We start from the raw sequence: 7,223 nt of genomic DNA, 5'->3' as shown, positions 1-7,223 counted from the left end.
TCAACTATGAATTTTTAATCATGTCATGGATCCTTTTCCATTAAGAGGTTGTTCCAATTTTGAATCCAATTGGATTATCGATAAGGGTTTGTTCGTTGAATTTTGAACATAATAGAATAAACTCATCCATTAGAGTACCCTAACTACATTGTAATGGGACTTCTTAACACACCACAAGCTAGCACAAATTAAATTACCGTAGTTTATAGGCTAACAATCATAACTTGGTTTAGTTGAATTAAATTAAATTAGGGCCCATTTAAAATAAAAGGGTTTTTAGCTTATAGCTAATTAAGGGTGTGCATGATTTGAACGATCGGTTTGATTTTGAGCACTAAAATATAATCAAATCAATTTAGTTGAATTAGACGCATTGAGAACAAAACTAATCAAATCTAAAAAGAAAATTGGTTGTGTAGTGTTGGTTTGATTTTGAGCATTAAACTCTAGTGAATCAATCTAGTTTAAGTTAGATGGACTTAGAAGGTGGTGAATCAATCAAGTGTATACACTATTTATTTTTTATTAATATTTAAATGGTATTAAATGTTAAGTTGTTTTCATTAATGTTTTAAAGTTATTAAATCTATGATAAAATTATTTAAAATTTAATAATTATCTTCTCATTTTTCAATTCAAAAAGATTAAAACATATTTTATTTCAAATAAAGAGACAAAGATGAAGTTTAACAAAATTGAAAATTAATTGCTAAAGTTGGTGCTAAATTAGAAGTACTGAAATTAGAATTATTGAATTAATAAAAGTGAAAAGTGTTTGATATTATCTTAAATTTAAATATTGAATATAATCAATCGTTTGACAATGAAAATATCTGACATCTCAAAATGATTAATTTTTTTAATTTAACTTTATAGTTATTATATGACATCTTTAAAATTTTAAATATTGTAGACAATATCTCATGAAAATAAAAATATATTATGGAAAAGTTTAAAATAAAATAAAATTTTAAGGAAAATCATTCTTCTCAAGGAAAATGAGATAGAGAAATTAAAAAAAAAAAACTAAATTAAAAAAAAATCTAAACAAAACAAAAAAAAAAATGCTATTAAAAATTTTATAATATTTTCCTTTAAAAAAAATAAGAAAATTTTGAGAAAGTCTATTTGTTAATAATTTAAATATATTTTTCTCAAAAATTTTATGGATAAGGAACTAAAAATAATTTATTCATCATTTTCTTTTCTTTTTCTTTCTAATTTTTTTAAAATTTTTTGACAACTAAATGTAGTTTTTCTTTTTTAAAGTAATACATAATAATAAAACCAATAAAAATAAATTATAGAGTAAAAATTATAATAAAATTGAAAAAAAAATATTATATATCATAAATAGTTTCTAGTAAATAAAAACAATTTAATACTTAATTAATGTCATTATCATTTTTATTTTTTATAATGTAATTATGATTTTCAGTTTTTTATTAACATTTTAGTAAAAAAACAAAATAGTTCTTATAAGTAAATTAAGTAGAATTTATTTGAAATTCTAATTTTATTATAATAAATAAACAAAAATAAAAAAAGATATTTTAAAAGAAGTTCAATTTTAATATGAATCAATTAATAATAGAGTTTCATTTAGATATCAACTAAAAAAGGTTTTTTTTTTAGAATTTTAATTTCTTTAAATGAAGAAACTATGATAAAAAAATGATTTAAAAAATGCATAGTATAAAGTTATCTAATAATAAAACTTAGTATTTATTACTTAATTTTTATTTTGAATATTAAGATTGTTTAATAAAATTAATTTAAAATTTATTTTAAATCATCAAATTGACATTTTTATCCTCATAAGTTTAACTAGGGTAAAGCAAATCAATTAATAGTCGAGGTCATAAAATAGGAAAGGAAATTGTAGAGATAATTAAGACAAATGGAAGTAATATAAAAAAGTAAAATGAAAATATAAACTTGATAATAAGTTAATTATCTTTACTTATTACTTAAAGTTGTTTCTTACTTTAAGTCACACTATTAAGTAATTTTACCAAATATATTTAATTTTTTAATGATTTAAATTAAGCTATTAAATCACTTTAAGTTATTAAGTTAATTTATCAAACACCCACGGACTAATTTCTTGATATTGCTCAATGCCGTCAAAGCTTGCTGTGTTAGTGTGCATTTCTACCCTTTGGGATGCCCGTCCATTAGAGTTAGATTGTGGACTCTCACGAAGTTTGGTTAATGGGTAAGGTTGCATTTGATTGATAGATAACCTGGAACTCATTCAAACATCATGGATCTTGATATAGTTCTGTCTGGGGAAATCCTGATAAGGAACTTATTAGCTTCCAAGGAAGTTTGAAGGTTAGAAGCTCTTAGAATATATATATATATATATAAAAGATTGATTATTTAACTAAGAAACCTTGTATGGTTGAGGTCATGCACTTTGAATAATGAAAGGATACTTTGGATGTCTTGTAGAAGCATCAGAATTTATTTCTCTACTTTGGATCACTTATCACGTTTAGTAGGTGTCATAAGTCAAGATATGATTTTGGTGTCAGGGAGAAAATTCTCTCTCTGCATATTTTTCCCCATAGCATTCATTATGGTTTTCATAGTTTTTTCCATTAACCTTTATCTCTACTCAACTACCAATTTGAATACCATTTTTTCTAAAACTTTAAGTTCACGGGGTTTGAATTCAATACATATGCATATCATACTTTTTAGCACCCTCTTTCTCACACGTGTAGCTCCTTAACTCCCTCTCTCACATGCAATCTTATACCACACGTGCACAAACAAGTAGGAATGGCGACAGGGCGGGTTCAAGATGGATCGCCCCCATCCCAATCCCGCCCCATTTATTAAAAACAATTCTCATCTCCGTCCCGTTTAAAAAATTAAATGGGGCGGGGCGGGATGGGACTAGGGATGGCAATGGGGCGGGTCATTTCGGGTACCCGCCCCTAATGGGGTGGGATATTATTTTTCTAAACTGGTATGGGACGGGTTTGGGATTTTTTTTTAAACCCGGGGCGGGTTCGGGTATTGCCCCACCCTGTCCCGCCCCGCCCCGATTATATATAAAATTAAAATTAAAATTAAATTTAATTTAAAATTTAAAATTAATTTAATTTAATTTTTATTTTATTATTTTTAATATATAGATAATAATAAATTATTTTTAATAAAATAAGTTATAAAAAATATAATTATTTAATTATTTATAAAATATATTTATTTTAATATAATTAAAAAAATTTAAAAGTAATTTTTTAAAAAAATTAAAATTAAAATTAAATAAAAAGTTAAACGGGGCGGGTATGGGAATGTAGCATACCCGCCCGCCCCGCCCCGTTTAATTTTTTAAATGGGACGGGGATGGGAATTAGTTTAAATAAACGGGGCGGGGTTGGGAGGGGGGCGCCCCGCCCCGAACCCGCCCCGTTGCCATCCCTAGATGGGACAAGTATGGGAATTTCTCATACCCGCCTTGCCCCGCCCCGTTTAGCTTTTTTATTTTTTATTTTTTCTTTTTTAAATTACTTTTAAATTTTTTAATTACATTAAAATAAATATATTTTATAAATAATAAATTATTATATTTTTTATAAATTATTTTATTAAAAAATTTTATTATTATCCATATATTAAAAATAGTAAAATAAAATTTTAAATTAAATTAATTTTAAATTTTAAATTAAATTTAATTTTAAAATTAATTTTATATGTAAACGGAGCGGGGTGGGATGGGGCAATACTCGAACCCGCCCCGGGTTTAAAAAAAAAATCGCATACCCGTCCCAAACCTGTTTATTAAATTTAAACCCCGTCCCATTAGGGGCGAGGCGGGTACCCGAAAAAACCCGTCACATTGTCATCCCTACAAACAAGTGCAAATAGTCCTTTTTGAACTGCCAAACATGGAAATAGGGAAATAAACATGTAAATTGAGGAAAGGCGACTCAAACGCATAACATTCGTCAAATCAAGTTCTGATATCATATTGAATTATCAATTTTCTTAAAAACTTAAGCTTGTAGTATTTTGATTCAATATCCATATCATGCTCGTTAACAATCTCATCTCTTAACTTTGTACGGTGATTATATTATGCCTCTTTTGCTACAAGTGCAAAGGTGATTATGTATTCCTTTCCAAGGGAAAGAGGGAGGTCTCCTTGTTTTTTGGAGTTTTATTGGTGAATCAAGCCCTTGCTTATCTTTATGACCATCAGATTTGCCATGAATAAGTAATCATCTTAATGAAGGGTGTCTGCCAAGGCTCACATAATGAGTTCTAGCCCTCTTTGATATATAATAAACTTTTGGGGGAAAGTTGCTATCGTTCCAACCAAAAGAGTGGGCTGTATATCAAAACATTCCGGACTATTTATTTGACGGTGCAATACAGTAGATATTGTGCCTTAAATCACCAACCAAATAATTTTCTAGTTAGAATATTTTGTACTTGGTGGGCACCAGCCATAAAAAAAATCTACTCCTACCCTGCTCCCACCATCCACAATGAAATTATTCTTCACTTGCTTATTTGAATAGGATAGCAGGGATGCATCTTGGTGTCCTTCTTCCCATCGCTGGTGGGTTTGGCTGATTTTGACTTGAAGTGGGGTTCTTTTATTTAGTTGTTGTTGACTGTGCCACCTTGGCATTTTTATCAGCATAAATTGCGGTTGATTGAATACAGATTAAACTTGTCTTGTTCTATTTCCAGTTGACTTTATCATGTGAACCAACAAATCCTCACCCCGTTGTTTCCAATATTTGAACTTGTTGGAAATCTTGCCCTGATAGTATTAATATTAGTTTTGCATGGAGTCTCCACTGTTGATTTCTGCTTTGGTTGCCCTTTCACTTGTGGCCACGCACTCGGCTTTTCCAGGTATCATGGTTAATGTCCACTCCTTATTTAATGTTGTTGATAAAGTTGCATTGTGCTCTAGGAGAAAACTAAAATCTCATAGTGATATGCAATACATATGTTCATGAGTTGGTGACCATGTATGAAAATGATGGCCAAGGACTTAACAGTGGGTATGGCTTAATGTAGTGTTGAGTGGGGGAAGAGCATTCATGTAGTTTTCCACGATTTGAATAGAGGTTTGTAGAGTCAAGTTTTCTCCGTCACTTGTTGAAGAAAATTTAGCTCTTAATACTGTGAAGAGTGAGGGAGGAAGGGCAGTCAAATACCACAGCTGGCACCAATGGACTATATAGGCTGAGGACACATTTTACTTCTATCATTGCATAAATATACACTTAACTTTTTGTTAATCATTTTCTTTGCTGCTTTGTTTATGCATTCTAGATGAATAATCAAGGAATTATTCCAGAAAGAAACGAGATCATAGCTGTTCTTGCTGCTTCTGCAGCAGAAATTTTAAGCCTGGTTTTATGGTATTTTGAGCATGCTGAGGTTTTGGAGACTGATGAGCTGATTATGGCTATGGATGAAGATACCAAACTTGATAACATAACCAAAGGCATGGATGCTTCATCCAAGCAGTCAGCTTCATCAGCACACTCCAAATTGTACGTAAACAAGCCCTGTCCCATCAATAGAATCGCTGAGACGATTAGTTCTATGGTGGCAAACGCTGGTAAGATAGCCAAGGCTGTGGCCGAGAGATGTGACAATCCGAGCGTAGACAAGTTGTATGAAGAGGTCATGAAGATCAAAGGTCTTGACGATGAATCCCTCGTTGGACATTTCTTTCACTACATGAAAGGCAGCGAAAATTTTGGTTGTTGAAACATTCACACAACAGAAAATGTTAAAACATTTGTTGATACATTTCTTTCCTAGCGTTCATCTGGGATGTTTTTGATTTAGCAGATTGTCTTGTCCATCCCATTTTCTTCATGTTGCCACATAATTAATTAACTTTTCCCACATTTCATCTCTTGGATGTGTTGGAATTTAAGGGTATGAAAACAAAAAACTAATTCAAAAAACACAAACAAAGAACAGAATGAATAAAATGAAAAACTTATCGATTAAGGCATGACAAGCACTGTCCTTGAAATAGATCTACTCTCCTTGAAAATGAATTCGGTGCACTACGGTACTAGTGGTCTATCTCCAAGATTCAACAACCAGATCTCGCCTTGGGAGCACTCTGAAAGCGAAATGTTTACACTCTTCCTATATGATGCTCACAAGTACCAAATAATGCAGCCCTTGATTCATTATGTCGATACTTTCATAATGCAGACTATATTTTGTTTTACATTCAGATGTCATTCTGCCACTGATTTTTGTAAAATATGACAGGTAGCATTATTATGAACTGGGATCCATCTGATAAACCCTTCACTGCCATAAGTTTGTGAGCATGCATGTGCATTATGTTTGTACAATAGCGACGTGTCGCTGCTGTTATCGAGAAATTACTCTGTCATACCTTCTTTGGACTTGCATACAAGGGCAGATCTGTTTTGGCACCTGCAAATGTAGTGTACATGTGATGAAGGTCATGACAATCATCCAAAGTCTCAAGGTATGTATGCTTACATTTTCTATGTATTGTCATTTTAACATGGTAGCCAAATGGTTGGTTTCATTTGCTTTCCATAAAAATGAAAATTTCCATGCTTCTTGTGTGAGTCCATATTTTTCTTACACAGAAAGTGACCTATCTTGCCCTGCATTTAGGGCTTTGTTTGTTTCTTGAGAAACTTTTTAGCATGAAAAGAAAATAGATACACAAACTCTCATCTTCATCAGCACATTTGAGCCTCAACAACTCACAACTCCACCCTTTTTTTTCCACCATTCAAGGCTTGCTTCACTCTTGAATTCTCAATATTTTCTTGGTCAAATTCTTAAATCCATGACCAATGAGTCCAATGCCAAATAAATAATTTATTTTATTTCATTCTCCGGTTTTGTCTAGTTGATTGAGATTGAAAGCGTAAGAAGTAGGGTATGTTTTGTTTTTAAAAGGTATGTGATTAAGAAAAAAATGTAAACAAAATTATTTTAAAATTTATATATTTTCAAATTATTTAATTTTTATATAAAATAAATTAAATAAGCATTAGATGACGATTTAAATTTATTTTATATTTTCTTTTATATTTTTTCTCCATGTACTAAAGTTAATGATTTTTTTTTCTTTTTCGAATTAATGATAAGACATGACACATTTGTCAAGTTGTTCAACTTTACATGTGCTGGCATGTGCGGTAGATGAATCAAGCACACGTGCACCAATACCA

The sequence above is a fragment of the Vitis vinifera genome, chromosome 19 (assembly GCF_030704535.1).
Source record: "Vitis vinifera cultivar Pinot Noir 40024 chromosome 19, ASM3070453v1".
Taxonomy (NCBI): Eukaryota; Viridiplantae; Streptophyta; class Magnoliopsida; order Vitales; family Vitaceae; genus Vitis; species Vitis vinifera.
The sequence above is the reverse complement of the archived record's forward strand: the minus strand, read 5'-3'. Positions refer to the sequence as shown.